This window comes from Lithobates pipiens, unplaced genomic scaffold (assembly GCF_037356315.1).
Source record: "Lithobates pipiens isolate NorthernLeopardFrog02 unplaced genomic scaffold, aLitPip1_a1.2 Scaffold_16, whole genome shotgun sequence".
Classification (NCBI taxonomy): domain Eukaryota; kingdom Metazoa; phylum Chordata; class Amphibia; order Anura; family Ranidae; genus Lithobates; species Lithobates pipiens.
In genome coordinates this window covers 553965213-553991708 of record NW_027507748.1, presented here as the reverse complement: position 1 = coordinate 553991708, position 26496 = coordinate 553965213, and the positions used below count along the sequence as shown (strand labels likewise).

Genomic DNA, 26496 nt, shown 5'->3' with positions numbered 1-26496 from the left:
CTGACTCTGCGATCGCTGCAGTTATGTGTTTAGTGTTTTGTAAGTGACAGTGATCGATCGATACTGCACTTGGGTGGGCTGGGCAGAGGGGCAAAACGCAGGTGCTAGCAGGTATCTGGGCTGATCCCACTAACAATGCGTTTTTTTGGAACCCTGAACTGCTGGGGACGCTAGTATAGATCTGATCAGATCAGATATTGATCTGTTCAGATTCTATACCACTACAGGAGGTTTATGCTTTGCGTGTGGGTGTTAGCGGTACTGGCACTAACCTAGCGCTGCCTGGGGCGACGCAGACCCTGACCCTAAAACCTAATTGACATCACCCGCCGGGTGATCAGGTGGTTAAACCTTTATTGGGTAATAAATGATGGGTGCCCCGATGCTATAAAAAGCAAACTAACCAGAGTCACCCGTAACACTTATACGGTGATCAGTGGTGAAAGGGTTAACTAGGGGCAATCAGGGGGTTCACATTTTTATTAGGTAGTATATGGGGGTACCTAAATAACTAACTGGCTAACCAGCGTCACCAGTGACACTTATACTGTGATCGCTGGTGAAAGGGTTAACTAGGGGCAATCAGGGGGTTAAAACCATTATTGGGTAGTATATGGGGGTACCTAACGCTATAAAAACCTGGCGGTGAACCTAAAAAAATAACTAGCTACCTAACGACACTAGTGACACTAATGCAGCGATCAGAAAAATGATCCCTTAGTGACACTGGCAAAAGGGGGTGAAAGGGTTAACTAGGGGCAATCAGAGGGTTAAAACCATTATTGGGTAGTATATCGGGGTACCTAGCGCTATAAAAACCTGGCGGTGAATCTAAAAAAAAAACTAGCTACCTAGCGACACTAATGCAGCGATCAGAAAAATGATCGCTTAGTGACACTGGCAAAAGGGGGTGAAAGGGTTAACTAGGGGCAATCAGGGGGTTAAAATCATTATTGGGTAGTATATCGGGGTACCTAGCGATATAAAAACCTGGCGGTGAACCTAAAAAAAATAACTAGCTACCTAGCGGCAGTAGCGACACTAATGCAGCGATCAGAAAAATGATCGCTTAGTGACACTGGCAAAAGGGGGTGAAAGGGTTAACTAGGAGCAATCAGGGGGTTAAAACCATTATTGGGTAGTATATCGGGGTACCTAGCAATATAAAAACCTATAAGGGGGTGAAAGGGTTAACTCTAGGGGCAATCAGGGGGTTACATTTTTATTGGGGGTGATAGGGGGCTACCCTGGACCTAACACTAACTGCCCTGACAGTTTTAACTGTTACAACTGACACTGAATGCATTGATCAGTAAAGAAATGATCAATGTAATCAGTGACACTGTGACTGGGGGGGAGGGGGGGCGGATCGGGGGGCGATCGAGGGGGGGTTTGTGTACCTATGTGTACCTATGTGTCAGTGTAGTGTTTTGGTGCACTTACTTTTAGTCTTCTCCTCATAGTCCGGTCAAAAAGACCGCCCCGAGGAGAATGACATCACTTCCTCCTTCCTGTGTAAACAATACACAGTGGGAGGAAGTTCGTCATTGGTCAGGAGCGATCCAGAGGGGGTGGCCAGAAACCAACGGCCATCCCCTCATCACGGATCGCTCCTGGAGGGAAACGGACCGCCGTATCCAGCGGGAGGGGGTCCGATGGGACCCCCCACCCGCTGGAAGGCAGGCACGTACATCTACGTGCTTGTGCCTGCCTGTGCCATTGTGATGACGTACAATGGCAATACGGCGGTCCTTAAGTGGTTAAACATTTACTTTTCTTTTTTTTACATGCTCTCACAAGAGCAGTACAGTGTCACCATAGTGACACTGCACTGCTCTAGGAAGGTGTTCGGTTTTTTTTTTACAATATGATTGCTTATTACAGGAATGATCTTTGCATAAGCAATCATTTTTACACTGTGCATGGCGTCCATTCATGTGCCGTTGTGTATTATTGTGATAGCTGTGATTGAATACAGCTATCACGTTGTACAGGCCTGCTGTGATTTGCCCTGTCCCATGTGATCACTGCGACCAATCACAGAGCTCATGATTCTCAGTGAAAATCTGGTGTGTGTGCTTAGACTTTGTGTCACTACCATTTTAAGGGCTCACATCCTTCCCCACATGCAGATACAATGGGGGGTCCACTATCTGTTTTTTTCCACAACAACATTGTTACATTCCTTTTCTTTACAGGTCAGTCTGAGAGCCACGACCTGATACAACCACTAGTATATTCTATCACTCCTTTTGAGGTGCTCTGGGGAAGTTCTGGTGTCTGTGCTTAGACTCTGTGTCTTGTAAACCTCTCCAAAATGCAGGGGTCCACTATCCATTTTTTCCATGACATTCTGATTCTTTTTGCGCTTCAGAAACAGCCTTTTCTTGATCGTACATCACGGGACACAGGAGCTTCATTACATAGTGGGTTATATAGGCACCTCTGGGGATTGGACACTGGTTAACCCCCAATTAAGGATAATTCCTCCCCTATATAACCCCTCCCATATGGGAGGCACCTCCGTTTTTTCGCCAGTGTCTATGGTGGTTGGTCACGTAAAACATGTGCTCTGAAGAAAGCTCTGTGCAGGTCCCTGTGGGGGCCTAAGGGCTACAACAAACCGGATCCATATCTCGGGCCGATATTTTGACTCCCAAGATGGTATGGTACCCGGGCCTCATCATCCGAAGAAACAAGGTTTTGCCTGTAAGTCCTCTCCTATTGGAAGACTGGGCTCTGGGAAAACCAGACTTGGTGTACTATTTACATAGTGGCATGAAAGTTTCTGGCAGAGTCATTTACAAGGTCCAGGTAGGAGGTTCTTCTGAGAAGGAACCCCAAAAAAACCTGAAGGTTGGCACAACTCTGCCCGCCGTGATGGGTGAAGGTTGGAATCTGTCTGTTTTCAGCAATTCCTGCGGTGAGGACAGGTAAGGGAAGTTAATCCTATATAAATGTATATTATGGATTTCTTCATTGAGTAGTTGTATGTCTTACCTGGTTTCCACCACTAGAGGGAGTAAGAGCAGCCTGATGCATACTTACATGTGTTTCCGATACACATGCTCAGTGAAGCCTGGTTCCTCCAGATGACTCACGTTTCCACTGCACTCTCTGCCACAATAAAGGTAATACAGGGGTCCCACGTAGTCTGGGGGTCCCGCGCAGCTCTGATGATGGTCCCCTTACCCCCTGGAGGTCCGGTGGTCCTCGTGCACATGCGCTAAGCACGCTCCCGTGCTAATGGAGGGGGGGAGTGTGGTTGTGAGCCGTGCACATTGGTGTGCATGGTGCTGTACTGCGCAGGCGCCAAGCGGCAATTTAAAAAAAGCCCAGAGCGCCAGGGGGCTGTAAGTGGAGACACAGGAGCTGTGGGCAGTAAGCATCCCAAGGGATTGGATCCAGGCAAACCTAAGACACCTACTCAACATCAGGTTGTGCAGTTTAAGCATATATATTTATTGTGAGACTTTGAGCACAACAGTGATTGCACTTTGTACTAGTACCTCTGCTTTGTAGCTTAGGACTATGTCTCCTCATAAGAGGGTCTCAGGGGGAGGTAACAAAGGCACTGGTAAATCACCGCCTAGGTCTAGGGGTTTTAAAAATGCCTGTAGGTTACCACCCCCCCTGCAAGACTGGAGCCAGCCTCACAGGAGTCAGTGCCCCTGTCAGGTTTTGCAGCCTCTCCTAATATTTCAGCCCCTGTATATGTCACTGAGGACTCCCTTAGGGCTACATTGGAGGGTTTTGAAGGGAGAATCATGAATTTTATTTCAGCTTCCCTAAAAGATAGCAGGAAAACGGGTAGATCCCCTCCCTCTGCTGAGATTCCTCTTTCGGATGACACCCCTGACAATGAGGAGAGATCCCTATCTTGGGACAGGGATCATGAGCAGTCGGATGAATCAGAGGAAGAGGAGAGAGTCCCCTCTTCCCAGGCGCTCAGAAATCAGGTGCAATATTATATTGAATTGGTGCGTACCACATTCAGAATGCCTGCTGTTGAGGTCGCTACGTCCTCTGTTTCTTCCCTGGGAGTCAGGAAAATCCCACAGACTGCCTTTTCCTTTCCAATTCATCCCTTAATGGATAAATTGTTGTATGAGGATTGGGGACATCCCGATAAACTGTTTGCTCCTCCTAAAAGGTTTTCTATGCTTTATCCTCTGGAGGAAAGTTTCGCCAAGAAATGGGGGGTCCCATCTGTCGATGCGGCTGTTTCTTGCGTGAATAGAAACCTGACCTGTCCTTTGGATAATGCTCTGGTATTTAAGGATCCAACTGATAAGAAGCTGGAAAGCCTCCTTTTCCATGACTGGCGCAGTAGTGCAACCTACAGTCGCAGCCATGGGGTTGTGTCAGTTCCTAAAGGAACAAGGTATGCAGATGCTTGGCCTCCTTCCCAGTGAGGAAGTGGAGAACTATGCAGAAATACCTCAAATTCTGTGTTTTATGATTGATGCAATTTTGGATTCTGTCCAACAAGCATCTCGTTTGTCTCTCCTTTTGGTACACATGCGAAGGGCCCTATGGCTAAAAAATTGGGCAGCTGAGATATCATGCAAGAAGCATTTGATTGGGTTCCCGTTTTAAGGGGGAACGTTTATTTGCAGAAGAATTAGACAAGTTCGTCCAAAGAATTTCAGCGGGTAAATCTACTCTCCTTCCAATCAAAAGGAGCAAACGTCCATCATTTAGGCGTTCTCTCTCTCCAGGAGCATCAAGCTCTAAGCAGTGGCGACGGCCTTCCCAACCTCCCTCTACAGGAAAGGCTCAAGGCCGGGCCCAGGGGCAGAAAAAGACTTGGGGGCGAAAGCCTGCCACGCAGAGCCCAAAAGCTTCCTTGTGAAGGGGCGCCCCCGCTCGGCCGAGTGGGGGGAAGGCTCCTGCAGTTTGCAGAAACCTGGCGGGAAGAGATCTGGGACAAGTGGGTAGTCTCCTTGGTATCTCTGGGCTACAAGCTAGAGTTTCAGGAGATTCCACCTTCTCGTTTTCTAAGGTCAAGGATCCCCAGAGATCCAGTAAAGCAAAGACCGCTATTCCTGGCCTTAGATCACTTACCATCCCAGGGGGTGATAGTGGAAGTGGACCCAAAAGAACAGGGTTCAGGCTTTTTCTCAAATCTCTTCACCGTTCCAAAGCCAAATGGAAGTGTCAGACCTATCCTGGATCTGAAGGATCTGAACCGGTTTTTACGCATCCGGTCCTTCCGAATGCAGTCAATACGCGCTGTGGTCTCCTCCCCGCAAGGGGGAGAGTTTATGGCATCAATAGATATCAAGGATGCATATCTTCATGTGCCAATATTTTCCGCACACCAAAAGTATCTAAGGTTCGCGGTAGAGCGGCGCCATTTTCAATTTGTGGCTTTGCCGTTCGGGTTCGCTACGGCTCCTTGAGTCTTCACAAAGATTCTAGACCCTCTCTTGGCAAACCTAAGAGCTCGGGGTATAGCCGTCATGGCTTATCTAGACGATTTGCTTCTCATAGAGAAAACAGTAGTGCTCCTGAACCACAGTGTTACCAGAACACTAGACCTCCTGGAATGCCTAGGTTGGATTATAAACCTAGAAAAATCATCCCTACAGCCTGCTACCAGGTTGGAGTACCTGGGTATGGTCATTGACACTGCTCAAGGCGGGGTGTTTCTACCAAGGCCAAAGGCCTTGGCCATTGGGGGTCTGGTGCGCCTAATTCTGGGCAGAAGATCTTCCCCATTCGGTTGTGCATGAGACTATTAGGGAAAATGGTCGCCTCCTTCGAGGCCGTTCCATTCGCCCAGTTCCACTCAAGGCCTCTGCAAAGATGCATCCTTGCGGCGTGGAACAGGAAGCCCCAGGCCTTGGATCTTCCTATGTGTCTGTCCCCAGGGACACGCAAGAGTCTCGTTTGGTGGTTACAAACCGAGAATTTGCTGAAAGGCAAACTTTTCTTCCTCTTCCATGGAAGATTATTACGACAGATGCCAGCCTGACGGGCTGGGGAGCAGTGTTGGAGGAGACGTGCTCGCAGGGGAAATGGTCTGCGATCGAGAAGCTATTGCCCATAAATGTCTTGGAGATCTGGGCAGTTTATATGGCTCTCATAAAGTGGTCTTACAGACTACGGGGTCTCCCTGTTCGGGTTCAGTCCGACAATGCCACAGCAGTGGCCTATATCAATCACCAGGGTGGTACCAGGAGTCTGGTTGCACAAAAAGAGGTGAATCGCATACTTGCCTGGGCAGAAAGGCATGTTCCATGCCTTTCTGCAGTCCTCATTCCAGGAGTGGAAAATTGGCAGGCGGATTTTCTGAGCCGCCAGCAGTTGTGCCCAGGAGAATGGACTCTGAAAAAGGAAAAAAGGAGTCATGTGATCGGCCTGAAGATCTCTGCTAAAGGTATTTAGAGGCATCAATTTCAATAAGCACTTACACTGTGCATTACAGCTGGATAAAGGAGAGGGACAGGCAGTGACATTTTTAAAAATGTAATTGTAGAGACGACACTTTGGACAAGGTATCTGTTATGTACAAATTTAGTTTTTGCCTCAGAACAGTAAAGGGGTTCACAGGGGCACACAGGGGAGCGCACAGGGAGACCCTGGGGAGGGGGAGAGGACACAGGTGGACACTGGGGAGGGAAGCACACAAGGTGACACTGGAGGAATCACACAGGGAGACCCGGGAGCGGGAAGCACACAGGGGAACACTGTGGGGGTGGAGAGCACACAGGGGGACACTGGGGAGGGGGAAGCACACAGGGGGACACTGGGGGGCGCACACAGGAAGACACTGTGGGGGTGGGGAGCACACAGGAGGATGCTGTGGGGGGTGGGGTGCACACAGGAGGACGCTGTGGGGGCTGGGGAGCACACAGGAGGACGCTGTGGGGGGTGGGGAGCACACAGGAAGATGCTGTGGGAGGGTGGAGAGCACACAGAAGGACGCTGTGGGGGGGTGGGGAGCACACAGGAAAACACTGTGGGGGGTGGGGAGAACACAGGAAGACACTGTAAGGGGATGGGGAGCACACAGGGGGACACTGTTGGGGTGGGGAGCACACAGGGGGACACTGTGGGGGGTGGGAGCACACAGGGGGACACTGTGGGTGTCTGGGAGCACACAGGGGGACTCTGGGAGGGGGAGAGGGCACAGGGGGACACTGGGGAGGAGGAAGCACACAGGGGGACACCGTGGGGGGAGCACACAGGGAGACCTTGGGAGGGAGAAGCACACAGGGGGACACTGTGGGGGTGGGGAGCACACAGGGGGACCCTGGGAGGGGGAGAGGGCACAGGAGGACACAGGAAGATGCTGTGGGGGGTGGGGAGCACACAGGAAGACACTGTGGGGAGCACACAGGTGGACACTGTGGGGGTATGGGGAGCAGACAGGGTGGACACTGGGGGGTGGGGAGCACACATATGCTTTAATGACTGTTAACACTGGAGGGGGCACTGGGAGGAGAGCACACAGGAGAACACTGGGGGGGGAGAACACAGTGGGACACTGTGGGGGGGAGCACACAGGGGGACACTGGGGGGGACACACAGGGGAACACTGGGGGGGACACACAGGGGAACACTGGGGGGGACACACAGGGGAACACTGGGGTGGCACAGGGGAACACTGGGGGAGACACACGGGGGGACACTGGGGAGGGGACACACAGGGGGGGCGACACTGGGGAGGGGACACACAGGGGGGCGACACTGGGGGGGGACATATTGGGACACTGGGGAGGGAACACACAGGGGGGGCGACACTGGGGGGGAACACATTGGGACACTGGGGAGGGGAAATACAGGGGAACACTGGGGGGGGGGAGCACACTGAAGTCTGGCAGGGCCCCATACATCTTTACTGCAGTCACCCCCTCCCTCAGATGGCGGCCCTCCAGTAAAAAAAAAAGTTTCACTCACCCCGATGCCTATAATAATACCGCTAACAGTGCGCTGCGCCCCGCCGACCCCTCCTCCCTTCTCGTCCGTCCTAGGTGATGTGTAGTGTACAGTGCAATCACCTGCGACGGATAGGAGGGAAGGAGGGGCCGGCGAGGAGGAGTGCGCTGTTAGTGGTATTACTATAGCTGCGTCAAAGGGCCTCTCGTTGGGCCGGCTCCAGGCCCTCGGACAGCGACCGAATGACCGATGGGTCAGTCCGCCCCTGTGTACATGTCCCCTATGGCAGTGCTCTCATGCCCTTTTTTGACATATGCAGCTAATATTTCACATTAGCTTTGAAAATGATCTGAATTGACTTTCAATATTTTCCCTCAAGACTTCAACAAGATTTGGATTTATGTTTGAAATTTTGATGAACACCCCATGAACTGAACCCAGACACATTAGTTTATCCTTTCTGGGCACTACCAGGCAGTGGCGTAGCTAGCACATCTGCAACCCGGGGCTGGTAAATTGTTTGCACCCCCCCTCAAGAAAAATGGTATGTGGCAATATAGCCACGCCACAACTGTGGGTGTGGTCAGACTGAATCAACAGTGGGAGGGGCTTAAAGAGCCATATGCTTTAATGACTGTGCCATAAGCGAGTGACAGTACAAACCTCAGTATACTTATTTTAATAAAATAAAATTGTTCTATTGCATATCCTTTGCTACACACAGCTAACCTTAACGTGATATTAAAGTCTTGTTTTTTTTTTTTTTCTAAGTAATAAACATGTTATACTTACCTGCTCTGTTGCAGCTTGGATCCTCCTCTTCTCGGGTCCCCCGCAGGCACCCCTGGCCCCAGCTCTTTCTGGGTGCCCCCACAGCAAGCGGCTTGCTATGGGGGCACCCAAGCAGGTGCGCTCCCGAGCCATGGTTCTGTGTGTCCATTCACACACAGAGCAATGGATCGATTCCTCTCCCTCCATCTGCTGATTGGCTCACTGGCTGTGATTGATTGACGGTAGGGTGAGCGAATGGCTCTCGCTGCTGCCAAAGGCCATTCAGGAGTGTGAGTCCCCAGACAGCCAAGGCTCTCTTGACATCGCTGGATTGAGAGGGGGCTCAGGTATTAGGTGGGGCTGGGGGGGCTGCTGCATATAGAAGGTTTTTTACCTTCATGCATAGAATGCACGAAGAGTAAAAATCTTGTGCCTTTACAACCACTTTAACAAAGAATGTACTGTACTTAAAATGCAGTAGTCAGGAGTAAGAAATGTAAGACACAGTGAGGGGAATTTATCAAAACTGCTGCAGACAGAATCTAAAACAGCTGCACATGGCAACCAATCTGCTTCTATCTTCAATTTGTTCAGCTTTAAAAATGAAAGCTATGAGCTAATTGGTTGCCATGTACAGCTGCTCTAAATTCTGTCTGCTCTAGTCTTGATAAATTCCACTAAGGGCTCATTCAGACAGGCGCTGAAACAGGTCCTGTATGCTACATGCCCATCACACTCCCATACCTCCCAACTTTTTGAGATGGGAATGAGGGACACCTATCAGCAAAATTATGCAGCATAGGACACACTCCTTGCCACACCCCCTTAACCACTTCAATATAGGGCATTTATACACCCTTCCTTCCAGACCATTTTTTTTTAGCTTTCAGCGCTCTCACAATTTGAATTCCAATTACTCAGTCATGCAACACTGTACCCAAACAAATTTTTTATCATTTTTTTCATACAAAGAGTGCTTTCTTTTGTTTGTTTACAAACGGTTTTTATTATGAGTAAGGTCAAAGTACAATATTTTGACAGAAGATACACAAGTGAAAGATTCAATTAGATAAAACATTATAACGGAGTTAAGATAAATCATGTGATCAAATGCACACATTGGATTATAAATCTATATAACATTTGCAGGGAAGGAACTGTAGGTGTGCTTGAATGAAATGACAGTAGTGAACATTACACTAATAGTGAGCTTTCCCAAAGAGTCCATTTTTTTTGGTAAATATGCATCGTGTCATATAACATGTGGTGTATTCTTTCTGATAGTTTAATCTTTGCCATGCGGTTAAGAACCTGAGGCCATGGTACGATGGATGAACGCCAATTGAAAGCGATGGTCCAGTGGATAGAGCTAAATAGAGTATGGAATAGTCTAGTACTGGCTATTGGTATACCTTGTATGGGGGAGAATAAAAGGCACATTTGGGGTGTTAGTGGGATCTTTCTGCCTGAAATTCGATCAATCATGAGATTAGCATTGTGCCAAATGTTATTTAAATGGGGCAATCCCAAAATATATGTAGTAATGACCCATGTGTAGGGCAGCCTCTGAAACAGAGAGGAGATGTTGATGGGTAGAATGAGTTGAGTTTGGCAGGGGTAAGATACCACCTATAGAGTAGTTTGGTGGCAGATTCCCTGATGGTGGTAGTTTTGGTGCATTTGTGTAGGTTTTTGAATATGGTATCCCATTGTTCGGGGGAGAATGAAACATTTAGGTCTGATTCCCATTGTAGCATGGGGTGTGATTTTTCAGGCATATTGAATTAGTTTAGATTTTTATAAACTTTGGAAATTAATCCTTTGTCTCATGGGGAGGAAATGCAAATCTGTTTGAATTGTGAGAAGGGGGTACGTAGAGAGAGTGAGTAGTATTTTTGGTAGAAGTGTTTTATCTTCATATAATTTTCATGTTCTGTAGGTGCAAGGTCGTATTTTGTTTGGTTTGTAGTTCAGTAAAGGGTAAAATGTATTGTTATGGGTAAGTGCTTTTACATTTGTTAGATTATGTAGTTTCCATATTGTTAATGGGTTTTGGTTGTTATCTAAGGAAGTGAAGTGGGGACTGATTGTTCTTCGAACAGGAGCTAGGGGATTTGGGAGGCTCGGGCATACCATTGTGCTAGTTGGGTGAATCTGTCTGACAGATAGTATAACCATAAATTTGGGATATGTAGACCTCCTTTTAGTTGGGGCCTAAACATTAAGGAGTAACTAAACCTTGTTTTTTTGTTTTGCCAAATTAATTTGTTGATTTCTCTTTGGAGAGAATCTAAGGTGTTTTGGTGTAATGTAAGAGAAAGGGCTCTGAAAAAGAATAAAAGTTTGGGTAATATAACCATTTTAGTTGCCACTATTCTTCCTGAGAATGATATTTGGTATGATGATGACCATATTTTCATTATATTTTTAATGTTATTAAATATTGGTGTGTAATTGGCATGATATAGAGTTTTGTAAGAGGGAATAATATGAATTCCTAGGTATCTAAATGAGTCCGTGCACCAATTGAAAGAAAATTTATCATTAAGTGTTTTTGTTAAGGCTGGTGGGATATTATTGGGTAGGGCTGAACATTTAGACAAGTTTACACTTAAGCCAGTCAGGTCGTAAAAAGTGTCCAGTGTTTTGGTCAGATTCGGTAAGGAGATGAAGGGATCTGTTAGAAAGAGAAGGACGTCATCGGCATAGAGGCTTAGTTTGAATTCCTTGGACCCTTTAGTGTATCCTTTTATATCTAGGTTGTCTCTGATTGCACAGGCAAGGGGCTCTATTGCTAGGGCAAAAAGGAGTGGGGAAAGTGGGCATCCTTGCCTGGTGCCCTTGTTCAGAGGGAAAAAGTCAGAATTTTTGCCAGGGAGTTTGATGCGTGTTTGTGGGTTATGGTAGAGGGCTTTGAAGCCATGTAAGAATTCTCTGTTTTATGCCATATCTGGGAAGTAAAGTTTCTAAGTATAACCAGTTGACACTGTCAAAGGCTTTGTGGATATCAAGACTAAGTAGAAGTGTAGCTTTAGAGTGTTGGTTTTGAATGATGTTTGTAGTCAGTCGTATGTTATCCGTTATTTGTCTGTTCGGGAGGAATCCTGTCTGGTCTGGATTTATTAGTGGGGAAATAACTGCAGCTAGTCTGTCGGCTAGCATACGGCCAAATATTTTAAGGTTATTATCAATGACAGAAATTGGGCGATAGTTTTGTGGGATAGATTGATCTTTATTTGGTTTGGGAAGAAGGGACATGTTTGCCAGGAGCATTTCTGATGGGAATTGGTTTCCTTGTAGGATATGATTGTATAATTTTGTAAGGTGTGGGGATAGTGTGGAGGCAAATTTTTTATAATATGATGAGGAGAATCCATCAGGGGTTGGTGCTGTAGAGGTTTTTAATGAGCTTATAATTCTATTCATTTCTATGTCTGTGCAAGGTGCGTTGAACATCTCTATTTGTTGGTTAGATAGGATGGGTAGTGTAATATCATTAAGCCAGTTCAGGGAAGATTGTTTAGGTGGGGATGGGGGAGTAGAAAGAAGCTTTTTTAGAAGTCTAAAAATATGTTCAGATCTTCTTTGGGATGGGATTCTAAGTTACCTGATGAGTTCCTTAATTTATAAGTGTGTGGAGGTCTTGTTGATTGACTTAGTTTCCTGGCAAACATGGTTGAGTATGAATTGCTCTTAAGTGGCTTTGGACCATCTGAGAGCTTTTTCTATATCTGAGGTAAGTAATGAATCTAAGGCTGTGCGTTTTACTTGAATTTGTTTAAAAAGATCACTAGAGGGGCTCTGACTATTCCTATGATACAAGAGACCTAAATCTTTTGTAAGTGATCGTACGTCCACGAGTTTAGATTTGTTTTTGATTGAGGCAATATTTATCAGATGGCCTCTCATGACCACCTTCTGTGCCATCCATAAAGTTGTGGGTGGCATGTCTGGTGCTATGTTAAGTGCAAAGTATTGCTCAAGGTGAGATAAGATTTTTTGATAGGTTGTTGGGCCAGTTAACAGAGAATCATTTATTTGCCAATTGTGTGTTGAAGTTGCTAGGCCTATATGTGGGGTGTTGAAGGAAACTATATGATGGTCTGACCAGGGACATGGGGGGATCTCTGCTTTTGAGGAGTTGGCTAATAAGATTGGGGTACAAAAAATATAATCCAGCCGTGCATAGCCATCTAGTGGGTGAGAGTAGAATGTGTAAGCTTTGATACCTACATTGTGGTCTTTCCATGTATCTATTAGTTGGTGGTTGTATAATGATCGATTTAGTGATTTGGGGAATGTTGTTTAGAGGATGGAAATACTCTACTTCTATCTAGTGCTGAATGTGCAGCTAGGTTGAAATCCCCTCCTACTATTAAGTGTGTGGATTGAAATCTATCTAAGGTTTCAAAGAATTTTGAAAGAAAGCTTGATTGTGCGACATTAGGGGCATATATTGAGCCAATGGTGACCGAGCATCCCTTTATTGAGCCTTTTAAAATTAAATATCGACTGTCTGGGTCTTTAAATATACTTTGGGTTTCAAATACCACTGAGTTACGTACAAAGATTGCTGCGCCTCTAGATTTAGTGTTATATGTTGTGCAATAGGATTGTAACATTTGTCAAAAAATTTAGGATGTTTATCTGTTACAAAATGAGTTTCCTGCAACAGAATAATGTCAGCCCCTAATCTCTTGTAGTGACGGAAAGCTTTTTTCCTCTTTTGAGGAGAGTTAATGCCCTGGGCATTGTGAGATATCACCCTAATCCCCATTGAATGGATGTTAGGAGACTGTAGTAGTTAGAGATGGAGTTGCGGTCCGCCCGGCGGTCGGTTCGCCGCAAACTTTGCTTGTTTACTGGCGCTGTTTGCGGCGGACATATTCATTTACATTGTGAAGAACTTTGACCCATGACACATCCATCATGGGGTACAGAACAGCCAATTGAGACATTTCATCACATGGACATACCCCCTACCTTTTAAATAGACCTGATCTGGCGGCCATTTTACATTCTGTCAATTGTCAGTGTAGGGAAAGGACGCTGTGTGGAGCAGGGACAGTCAGTCTAATCACTAGCTATTACTATTAGGTCCACAAAAGTCCTTTTAAGGACTGGTATAGGTGTACAGTATATAGGGTTGTAATACACTTATAATATACTTTCTTTCAAATATAGAAAGCATATTATAGTGCACTGCAGTGCTGACCGATTCTGCAGCTGTCTTTTCTCAGTGTAGGGAGGGACAGTTTGGTGTTTGGAGCAGGGACAGTCTGCAATTCACTAGCTACTAGCTAGCTACTATTAGGTCCACAAAAGCCCCTTTAAGGACTGGTATAGGTGTACAGTATAAAGGGTTGTAATACACTTATAATATACTTTCTTTCAAATATAGAAAGCATATTATAGTGCACTGCAGTGCTTACCAATTCTGCAGCTGTCTTTTCTCAGTGTAGGGAGGGACAGTTTGGTGTTTGGAGCAGGGACAGTCTGCAATTCACTAGCTACTAGCTAGCTACTATTAGGTCCACAAAGGTCCTTTTAAGGACTGGTATAGGTGTACAGTATATGGGGTTGTAATACACGTATAATATACTTTCTTTCAAATATAAAAAGCATATTATAGTGCACTGCATGCAATACCGCTGACCGATTCTGCAGCTTTCGTTTCTCAGTGTAGGGTGGGACAGTTTGGTGTTTGGAGGAGGGACAGTCTGCAATTCACTAGCTACTAGCTAGCTACTATTAGGTCCCCAAAAGTCCTTTTAAGGACTTTTTTAGGTGTACAGTATATAGGGTTGTAATACACTTATAATATACTTTCTTTCAAATATAGAAAGCATATTATAGTGCACTGCATGCAGTGCTGCTGACCGATTCTGCAGCTGTCTTTTCTCAGTGTAGGGAGGGACAGTTTGGTTTTTGGAGCAGGGACAGTCTGCAATTCACTAGCTACTAGCTAGCTACTATTAGGTCCACAAAGGACTGGTATAGGTGTACTATTTGGTGTGCAGTATATAGGGGTGTAATACACGTATAAAATACTTTCAAATATAGAAAGCATAGTATAGTGCATTTCCACTGTGTAGCATTGTGACTACTGAGTGGTTCTACAGCGATACTACAAAGAGTGACAAACGCAATTAGAAAAAAGTATTATAACTGGTGTGATAGACCAGTGGCCCCCCAAAACGGCAGATTGAAGCGGGGTGTTATATACCTTCTTCCACACACATACTGCACTTCTCTAGAGACTTTTGTCACAGGGTCATTTAAAAAACAACAGGCAGAGGAAGAAGCAGGCCCTTCCACAGGGATGGTAGGGGTAGGGCAGGAGCAACAGGCTTGAGCCTAAGTGGCAAATTGCAGAAGGTGCATTCGATTACGTCAAAGGACGCACCAGACTTGGTTGAGTGGCTCACTCAGCCTTACTCCTCTGCACCCTCTTCACTCTCTGCTGTGTGCACCCCCAAAGACACTACCACCAACACCACCACCACCATATACCCTCCGCTTGAGTCACAGGAATTATTTTCCGATCCATCACAAGACATTGCCGATGCGCAGCCACTCTTGGCATTGGACCTCCACAACCACCGGCCACGGTTGTGGGGATGAGGCCCTTGTCCTCATCAACATGGGGACAAGGTGCTTTGAGGTGTCACAGACCCCCAAAGCACCCTCCCAATCTTGGGGGCATGTGGCCTGGTACGGTTCAGGAGGGAGGGGGGGGCCGCTCTCTCGTCCTCCCCTCTTTTCCTGCGGCCTGCCAGGTTGCGTGCTCGGATAAAGGGTCTGGTATGGATTTTTAGGGGGACCCCCACGTCAATTTTTTTTAAAATTTGACGCGGGGTTCCCCTTAATATCCATACCAGACCTGAAGGGTCTGGTTATGGATATTTAGGGGGAACCCCACGTCAAATTTTTTCTTAAATTTGAGGCAGGGTTCCCCTTAATATCTATACCAGACCTGAAGGGCCTGGTAATTGAATTTGGGGGACCCCCACGCTTTTTTTTTAATTTATTTTTTTATTTTTTATTAATGACTTTCAATGAGTGCTCTCTGTATTACGGAGCCGACAATTCATAATAGCTGCGAGTGATTTTAAAGGACTTTTTCTCCTGCAGAAATGACACTTTGTGCAGGGACAGTTCTAAGCACCAGAAACATGAGCCCCTTCACAGGCATACTATAGACAACCCCCCCCCCCCCCTACGAAATTTAAAGGAATATTACACTTTTATTGTTTCACTTTAATCATTATTAAAATCACTGCTCCCGAAAAAACGGCCGTTTTTAAAACTTTTTTGCATTGATACATGTCCCCTGGGGCAGGACCCGGGTCCCCAAACACTTTTTAGGACAGTAACTTGCAAATTAGTCTTTAAAATTAGCACTTTAGATTTTGAACGTTGGAGTCCCATAGACTTTAACAGGGGTTCTAAAGTATGCTATATACCAGCTCCGTCGAATCTTCTTTATACATTCGACAGACGCCATAAGCCTTCAAAGACAGATTCGACCGTAATTCATGTGGATTTTCGGACGAATGCAATTTTTGAACGAAAAACTAAATAAATAAAAACGAATTTCGGGAGTAACTAAATAAATTAAGTTTTCAGACGAAAACGAAATTCCGAAACGAAATATTTTACTCTGCACATGTCTAATGGTCAGGTATTATCTTTTCAATAAATTTTAGCTTGTTTCCCTGGAATGAAGATTCCTTTCTTTAAATACCTTCAAATAAGACATTTTTTGCAAAGCTCTAACTCCCAATCTCTGTGGTATAGAGACCATACGCCGTTCGAAAACTTATGCTCCAAAACAGATCCTCAAAGACACCTCATTTCATTTACCTATTCTTTAATGTTCCCAGATGCTTCTTTCTCAAATGATATTACATGTAAGAAATGGGCAAGAGAACTGTCCTTGGATTTAACACGCGAGGACTGGCAAAACATATATACACACATACATTTAGGCTCCCTAAATGTTACCGCTCAAGAAAATGGATACAAATTATACTCTAGATGGTATAGAACGCCCGACCAAATTCACAAATTACATTCTACTATCCCTCCTACATGTTGGAGATGTAATCTCTTCTCCACATATGGTGGGATTGTCCTTTAATCCAACCATATTGGAAGGAAGTCCATAAACTCATCGCTAGAATCACATCCTATACCCCAGACTACACGCCAGCTCAATACCTCCTGCATCATACATCTATTCCGCAATCAACTTATAAAAGATCCCTCACATTACATCTTATAAATACAGCAAACCCGGGGGCCCCAATTTAACCAGTTGCCGACCGCCGCACGCCGATGTACGTCGGTACAATGGCACGGGCAGGCATAAGGACATACATGTACGTCCCTTGCCTCCCGCGGGTCGGGGGCCCGATCGGGCCCCCGCCCGGTGCCTGCGGCGGTCGGTATTCGTTCGGGAGCGATCCCGGACGAGGGGACGGCCATTCATTCATGGCCACCCCCTCGCGATCGCTCCCGACGAATAGAAATCCCCGGTGACATCACTTCCTCTCCTGTAATGTAAACACAGGAGAGGAAGTGATGTATTCTCTCCTCCGTGTCGGTATTTTTCGTTCCGACACGGAGGAGAGCGGATCAGTAAGTTGCACCAACACTCACACACACAGTAGAACATGCCAGGCACACTCACACCCCCCCTTTACCCCCCGATCACCCCCCCAATTACCCCTGCCCCCCAGTCACAGTGACACCAATGTCATTTTTTTTTTTTTTTTTTTTTGCATTGGTGTCATTTGTGACTGTAATAACTGTTAGGGCAGTTAGAGTTAGCCCCCTTTAGTTCTAATGTACCCCCCTAACCCCCCCAATAAAGGTTTAACCCCGTGATCACCCCCCGTCGCCAGTGTCACTAAGGCTGGGTTCACATTGCAGCGGTTTATGAGAACGAATGTGATTCGCACCGCACTGCAGTGCAAATCACATCCGATCTCTGTGCGATTCGAGTTCAGCCATTCGCCGCACCCGCCGCACCCGCCATACCCGCCGCACCCGCCGCAAATTCGCACGGGACCCTTTTTTTGGCCCGCAGCAGAATCGGATCGCATGGGTGTTCACACCATGCGATCCGAGTTTGCAGATCGCACTGCGATATGCGAACTGATCTGGGGGTGTCAGTAACATTTCACTGACACTCCCAGCAGTTCGCATAGGGCAGTGTGAACTGCCGCCGGGAGGCATGCGATGCGGGAACCCGCCGCGGATTCGCGGCGTTTCCGCATCGCTCCAGTGTGAACCCAGCCTAATAAGCGATCATTTTTCTGATCGCCGTATTAGTGTCACAGGTGACGCTAGTTAGGCAGGTAGGTATTTAGGTTCGCCGCAGCTTTTTATAGCGCCAGGGACCCCCATATACTACCGCATAAAGCCCCCTGATTGCCCCCTAGTTAACCCTTTCACCAGTGATCACCATATAACTGTTACAGGTGACGCTGGTTGGTTAGTTATTTTTTTATAGTTTCAGGGCACCCGCCATTTATTACCTAATAAAGGTTTAACCCCCTGATCACCCGGCGGGTGTCATTTGTGACTAATAACTGTTAGGGCAGTTAGGGTTAGCCCCCTTTAGTTCTAAGGTACCCCCCTAACCCCCCCAATAAAGGTTTAACCCCGTGATCACCCCCCGTCGCCAGTGTCACTAAGGCTGGGTTCACATTGCAGCGGTTTATGAGAACGGATGTGATTCGCACCGCACTGCAGTGCAAATCACATCCGATCTCTGTGCGATTCGAGTTCAGCCATTCACCGCACCCGCCGCACCCGCCGCAAATTCGCACGGGACCCTTTTTTTGGCCCGCAGCAGAATCGGATCGCATGGGTGTTCACACCATGCGATCCGAGTTTGCAGATCGCACTGCGATATGCGAACTGATCTGGGGGTGTCAGTAACATTTCACTGACACTCCCAGCAGTTCGCATAGGGCAGTGTGAACTGCCGCCGGGAGGCATGCGATGCGGGAACCCGCCGCGCATTCGTGGCGTTCCCGCATCGCTCCAGTGTGAACCCAGCCTAATAAGCGATCGTTTTTCTGATCGCTGTATTAGTGTCACAGGTGACGCTAGTTAGGCAGGTAGGTATTTAGGTTCGCTGCAGCTTTTTATAGCGCCAGGGACCCCCATATACTACCGCATAAAGCCCCCTAATTGCCCCCTAGTTAACCCTTTCACCAGTGATCACCATATAACTGTTACAGGTGACGCTGGTTGGTTAGTTATTTTTTTATAGTTTCAGGGCACCCGCCATTTATTACCTAGTCTCACTAGTGTACCCCTAAATTTAGGGGTGTCTACTTTCCAAAATGGGGTCATTTGGGGGGGGTTTGTGCCATCTTGGCATTTTATGGCCTTCAAAACTGTAACGCCCTTAGAAAGCCTGAAGGCGGTGCTTGGTTTTCGGGGCCCCGTACGCGGCTAGGCTCCCAAAAAGTCCCACATATGTGGTATCCCCATACTCAGGAGAAGCAGCAGAATTTATTTTGGGGTGTCATTTCACATATGCCCATGGCATGCGTGAGCAATATATCATTTAGTGACAACTTTGTGAAAAAAATTAAAAAAAATAAAAAGTTTGTAATTTTCCCGCAACTTGTGGCAAAATATAAAATATTCCATGGACTCAACATGCCTCTCAGCAAATAGCTTGGGGTGTCTACTTTCTAAAATGGGGTCATTTGTGGGGGTTTTGTGCCATCTTGGCATTTTATGGCCTTCAAAACTGTAATAGGTAGTGAGGAGTGAAATCAAAAAATTACGCCCTTAGAAAGCCTGAAGGCGGTGCTTGGTTTTCGGGGCCCCGTACGCGGCTAGGCTCCCAAAAAGTCCCACATATGTGGTATCCCCGTACTCAGGAGAAGCAGCAGAATTTATTTTGGGGTGTCATTTCACATATGCCCATGGCATGCATGAGCAATATATCATTTAGTGACAACTTTGTTAAAAAAAAAAAAAAAAAAAAAAAGTTTGTAATTTTCCCGCAACTTGTGGCAAAATATAAAATATTCCATGAACTCAACATGCCTCTCAGCAAATAGCTTGGGGTGTCTACTTTCTAAAATGGGGTCATTTGTGGGGGTTTTGTGCCATCTTGGCATTTTATGGCCTTCAAAACTGTAATAGGTAGTGAGAAGTGAACTCAAAAATTTACGCCCTTAGAAAGCCTGAAGGCGGTGCTTGGTTTTCGGGGCCCCGTACGCGGCTAGGCTCCCAAAAAGTCCCACATATGTGGTATCCCCATACTCAGGAGAAGCAGCAGAATTTATTTTGGGGTGTCATTTCACATACGCCCATAGCATGTGTGAGCAATATATCATTTAGTGACAACTTTGTGTAAAAAAAAAAAAAAAATTTTTTTTTTGTCATTATTCAATCGCTTGAGGCAAAAAAATAAAATATTCAATGGGCTCAACATGCCTCTTATCAATTTCCTTAGGGGGTCTACTTTCCAAAATGGGGTCATTTGGGGGGGTTTTGTACTGCCCTGCCATTTTAGCACCTCAAGAAATGAGATAGGCAGTCGTAAACTAAAAGCTGCGTAAATTCCAGAAAACGTACCTTAGTTTGTAGATGTGACAACTTTTGCGCAAACCAATAAATATACAATTATTGACTTTTTTTTTACCAAAGACATGTGGCTGAATACATTTTGGCCTAAATGTATGACTAAAATTGAGTTTATTGGATTTTTCTAATAACAAAAAGTAGAAAATATCATTTTTTTTCAAAATTTGCGGTCTTTTTACGTTTATATCGCAAAAAATAAAAATCGCAGAGGCAATCAAATACCATCAAAAGAAAGCTCTATTTGTGGGAAGAAAAGGACGCAAATTTTGTTTGGGTACAACATTGCATGACCGCGCAATTACCAGTTAAAGCAGCGCAGTGCCAAAGTGTAAAAAGACCTCTGGTCATTTACCAGCAAAATGGTCCGGTCTGAAAGTGGTTAATATAATAGAATAAATTACATTTCACTGCTTTTATATAGCAGCTTGTACTCAATTCTGGATACTAATCCCTTATAAGGTAGACAACCATGTTGGTTGTAGCTCAGATTAAAGCCATACAGACCACTACCTTATATATAGTCCGCTGTCAGGACTCAAATTATTTTCGTGCACAGTTTGATCCCATTAGGGGAAAGTGAGATAATATGGAATTTACAGATTCATTGTTACTCTAGTTTGTTACACCTTTTTGTGGTTTCTTATGAGATGTAGGTATGCGACTAATATGACTCCATATATACACATGTGTTGTTCAAATCAATTTTATCCAGCTTGGGAGTAATTTCATCTATATTTACAAGTGTTTTTTTTTTTGTTTGTTTAATTTTTATTTTATTGATCTATGCATTTCTACCTTATGCCAAATATCAATTCATATTGTTGCTTTATTTTTAAACTCTGTATTTCATGATTACAATGATATTCATATTTATGTCTTACTATGTGTATGTAACATGCAATTTTTGTTTTATCAACAATAATCAATAAAAATATTGAAACGCAAAAGATATATAGCTTCATATAAAAAGGTAGTATAAAGTACCAACAAGTGACCCTCCAGAGGGGTATATCAACTATTAACTTTGAGCTGCCACGTTAACTTGCAACCTTTCAAAATTCCAAAAACAACCTTTCTTTTAACTTGATAGAGTAGGTGGAAATCCTTGATCTTTATCTCGTTTTAGACCGTGGCTTGTCTTTGATGTTGTATTTCAAAAGATAGGAAAATAAGTCAAATAAATAAGGGAGTAAGGCAGATTCTTTAGGCATCCATATTTCGGAGTGATTGTCGCCATCTTCTTTGATCCCGACGTGTGGCAGGGGTAGCCCAGATAGGTGAAGCATGGGGAGTAGTAGGTCTTGCCTCTGCAACCACCTCCAAAAGTCCCAACTTCACCAGGAGGTCTTTCCCTTCCGAGACATTGAAGGTGGTATAGGTAGTGCCATTGTGGGGCACTGTTAATTTAAAGGGAAAACCCCATCTGTGTCTTATGTAAGCCGATTGTAACACCGAGGTTATTTCCTTAATTTTGCGTCTTCTTTCTAGGATGGCCTGGGAAATGTCAGGAAATATTTGGATTCTGGTGCCGTCTAATTCTCTGTTGTGCATATTTCTGGATGCTCTTAAAATGCTCTCCTTTGTGATGAAGTCTTTCATGCACAAAATGATATCCTGTGGGGGCTTGTCTGGTGGTGGCTTAGGACGCAAGGCCCTGTGGATTCTGTCAGAAGCAAATGTAGAGGGTGATTCTGGGAGGAGACTGTGGAATAATTTGGATACAGCGGGCATTAGGTCAGAAACTGATTCTGGGATACCGCAAATCCTTAGGTTGTTCCTGCGGTTTTGATTGTCCAAATCTTCCACTTGTGATTGCAGACATGAGTAGTTTTCAGCTAACAGTTCAAAGTCTTTCCTAAGATCATTGTGTGCGAGTGATAGTTCATCATGTTTGGTTTCAAGTACTTCTATGCGACCTCCGAGGGTTGCTATTTCTTGTGTAAGTGTTCTTGTTGTTTTTTGGAGTTCATATTGTATTTTATCTGCAAGTTTTCCATAAATCTTAGTTAAGCTGGCATCTAAATCAGCTTTTGTAATCTGAGTGGTGTTATCACTGTTATTTTGAGTGTAGGCAATCTCCTTTGAAGGGTCACCTGCCGTTTTGGGAGACTGAATTCTTTGGAGTGCCGGCTCCTTTTTGCGCCATTTCCTTCTGCTCCTTATTGCACAGAAGATAAGTGGTCAGAGAGTGTTGTTGTGATTGGCGACGGGGCGCCTTCTTGCCCAACAGCATACACTAAATTGACCTGCAGGGGAGGTAATTGAAATAGTGGTGATTTGTTGTATGATTATTTTTATTTATGTTGTCCCCTGGCAGAGAGCATAAAATCTTCGCTATTCCGATGGAACACCTACATACTGCTGCTGATCTGCATCTTGCCCTGCATGCGCCCCCTTTTAGCTAGAGGTGAGATTTTAGATCATCCTATCGACTCCTCCGCAGGATAAGAGGTATCCATGCTGCCACACCGATGTGTGGAAACAAAATGACTGGTTTAGGAGTTGTGGTTACAAGATGGAGCTAGGGGCAGGCACTGAGAAATCAGGTAGTACACGTGGAAACAACTGTGGTGTAGAAATATGGTGGCCACCCACCAGAGCACTGCCAGGTACTATTCCATCTGCGGCAGCGGAAACAGAAGCGTCCCGCTGGCGGTGACTTCTGAAGAGGCGGGGTTCTAGCCTGAAGTGCTATAATAGTAGTGTAGAGAGAAAACCACCCGCAGAGGGGTAAGGGAGGCTGCTGAAATACTGGGGTCGGTTGTAGCAAGAAGGCTGATCTGCAAGGTTATGGGGTCCAGACTGCAGCTGCCATACACTCCTCTTGTGGGGAGGAAACCCACCTCAATATTCAGCTTCAGTAATGTTCTGGCAGGCCAGGGGGCTCCGGTAAAGGGACCGGATCAAAATTGGGTTCCCAGAGAATCGGTTGCCCCGAGTGTCTGCTGAGGATGGCCAAGATGGCTGCTGTACATTAGCCGGGCACAGTGATTGGAGTGCGGTGCCACGAGGGCCACAGGCCAAGATGAGATCAATGCTGGCCATGGGAGGCACGTCCACGAATCAAAAAAGGGGGACAGGCAGTCAATGCAAACCAGCAGCCTCCCCTTGTACAGCAGGCTCACAGCAGAGATGATGTGGGGCTGGTAGTGTTAATATAGGTTAATGTCCGGGGCAATATGTCAGAGGTGGCAGGCTGGAGGCACCAGGCCCTGGGAGGCACAGCACAGGCAAACAGCACCCAGCAGCATCAACCGCCATGACAGGGCCTAAGATGGGGAACCAGGCAGATGACAAATGAAGATCCACGCCTCTAATAGCAGTCCAAAGCAGCCGCGGAGCATGCCAGCAGGGCTGGGGCCACAGGAAACACTGGGGATTCTCAGGCCTCACTAGGCCGCACCAGGCCGGGCCCAGCTGTGGCCTCCACGGACGTCCCGGAGACTAAGCACAACCTCCAGGATGCTTCAGATAGGTAGGAGGGGGTGGATGGAGGTCCCTTACATCTCAAAATGGCAAAAAATAAGTTTCTCCGGGAGGCCTTAGGGTGGCAAGATGGTGGCGGTCACGAGTGTCCGGAGACAGCAAATCCAGAGCGTCCCCTAACTGATTTTTGCCGAAAAACAGCCCAGAACACTGCAGAGGACTGAGCTGATGAGACTGGTAGGATTTGCCTGTCCTCGGTATGTATTTTGGTGCACGGATGGCAACGGATTGCTTAGAGGGTATCCAGAGCTCTCTCTGAAAACATAGAGCTTTCTTTTGGTGGTATTTAATCACCACTGGGTTTTTAATTTTTCCGACATAAGTGAAAAAAGAGCAAAAAAAACAACACTTTTTTTTAGTTTCTATGATAACATTTTGCAAATAAGTAATTTTTGTTCATAAATTTGGGCCAAAATTTATACTGCTACATCTCTTTGGTAAAAATAACCCAAATTAGTGGATAATATTTAGTCTCTTTGAAAGTTATAGAGACTACAAGCTATGGTGCAAGTCATTGAAAATTGATCACATCTGATCACACCTGATGCACTGACGGCCTAATTTCTTGAGGCTCTGAAATATCAGGAAAGTACAAATACCCCCCAAATGACCACTTTTTGAAAAGTAGACAGTCCAAGGTATTTAGTAAGAGGCATGGTGAGTTTTTTGAAGTTGTCATTTTTTCCCACAATTATTGGGAAAAAGAAGAATTTTAAATGTTTTAATTTTTTTTACAAAATTGTCATAATAACAAGTTATTTCTCATACACAGCATATGCATACTTCCAATTACACCCCAAAATACATTCTGCAACTCCTCATGAGTATGGCAATACCACAAAGGTTTAGCGCTGGAAAACACTTTTTGATGGATAAAACACGCATTTTATATACATCTACGTAGATTAGACCAAAATGAGGGACAAATGAGGAGGAATGAGGGACAGAGGGACATTGCTCCAAATCAGGGACAGTCCCTCAAAAGGGACAGTTGGGAGCTATGCACTGGGGATGGAGGCATATGCTCTGTATGAATGAGGCCTAATTGTCATGTGGGCCAGATAGCAGGAAAGAGGAGATGTTGGGTAATTAAAAGAGAAATATTGTGTCTGTCAGTCTCTGGCTCTGCTCTGCCCCCCCCCCCCCCCATCCCAATGCTCACTGAAACACTAGGCTGTGGAAGGGGTTGGAGTGGCTGGCTCAGGCTCTCAGCAGCTCAATGAGAGGCTGAGCTAAGTGCCGGTCCAGGCATGTGAGCAGATCCCAACCATATGGTTACTATCTTTCACCCCCACCCCTTCACTGGTCATGGTCAGTGTCCCCCCTGCCCCTTTTCCGATCACGATCAGCCCCCCCCCCCCGCCATTTCTCTGGTCAGCAGGGCTAAGATGAAAGACACAGAGCAGGCTGTGATTGTCCTCCTTCACCCTTCTGTCAGCAGCGGAGGGGGGTGGATTGATAAAGCAGCAGCTGGACTGGAGTAGCTTACAGAGGGGGACACTGAGTGAGTTAAAGGAATCAGTGTGCAGTAACTTCTAGTAACCAATGGGTGAGTAGTGATGGTGTGCAGTAACTTCTAGCAACCCGATCAGTGAGTAGTAATGATGTGCAGTAACCTATTACAACCCAATCACTGAGCGGTAATGGTGTGCAGTAATCTCTAGCAACCCAATCAGTGAGTGTTGATGCTGTGCAGTAACATCTAGCAACCCAATCTGTGAGCAGTAATGGTATGCAGTAACCTCTAGCAACCAAATCAGTGTGCAGCAATGTCTAGCAACCTAATCAGTGAGTGGTAATGATGTGCAGTAACTTCTAGAAACCCAATCAGTGAGCGGTGATGGTGTGCAGTAATCTTTAGCAACCCAATCAGTGAGCGGTAATGGTGTGCAGTAACGTCTATCAACCCAATCAGTAAGCGGTAATGGTGTGCAGTAATCTCTAGCAACCCAATCAGTGAGCGGTAAAGGTGTACAGTAATCACTAGCAACCCAATCAGAAAGTGGTAATGGTGTGCAGTAACCTCTAGCAACCCAATCAGTGAGTGGTAAGGGTGTGCACTGTGCAGTAACCTCTAGCAACCCAATCAGTGAGCGATAATGGTGTGCAGTAACCTCTAGCAACCCAATCAGTGAGCAGTAATGGTGTACAGTAACCTGTAGCAACCGATCAGTGAACAGTAGTGACTTGCCGTAATCTCTCGCAACCAATCAGTGAGCGGTAAGGATAGGCTGTAATCTCTGGCAACCAATTTCAATCGCTCCGTGATCTGCTGCAGAAAACTGATTTTAAGCTGACCTGCTATTATTTTCATGAATGTATGTCTCAGAATGTAGGAGAGGCCCCCAAGAAAATGTTTGCCCAGGGCCCAATCAATATTAAGGACAGCCCTGCTCCTCTGCACCCACCCCCTAATCCAGGGCCTTCTCTGCACTCCTCTCCTAGTCCAAGGCCTCCTCTACAGCCCACCCAAAGTTCAGAGCCTCCTCTGTACTCTGCTCTCTGAATCCATGTCCTTTACCACATCAGCCCCACTTTTCAAGTCCAGGGCCTCCTCTACACCCACAGGCCAGGGCCTCCAGTGTACTCTCCTCCTAGACCAGGGCCTCCTGTGCATCCCCCAGTCTAGGTCCTCCTCTGTACCCCCTAGTCCAGGGCCTCCTATGTACTCCCCTCCTAGTCCAGGGCCTCCTCTGCACCCCCCACCCCAGCATTTGCTCTGCACCCCCG

The 26496-nt window shown here is 46.0% G+C and overlaps 1 protein-coding gene across 1 annotated transcript in view; it reads left to right on the top strand.

Moving 5' to 3' along the window:
• The window catches only part of LOC143983617 (retinol dehydrogenase 16-like), a 100306-nt gene that overhangs the window by 61146 nt on the left and 12664 nt on the right, over positions 1 to 26496 (top strand). The gene's annotated exons all lie outside the window — the stretch shown is intronic.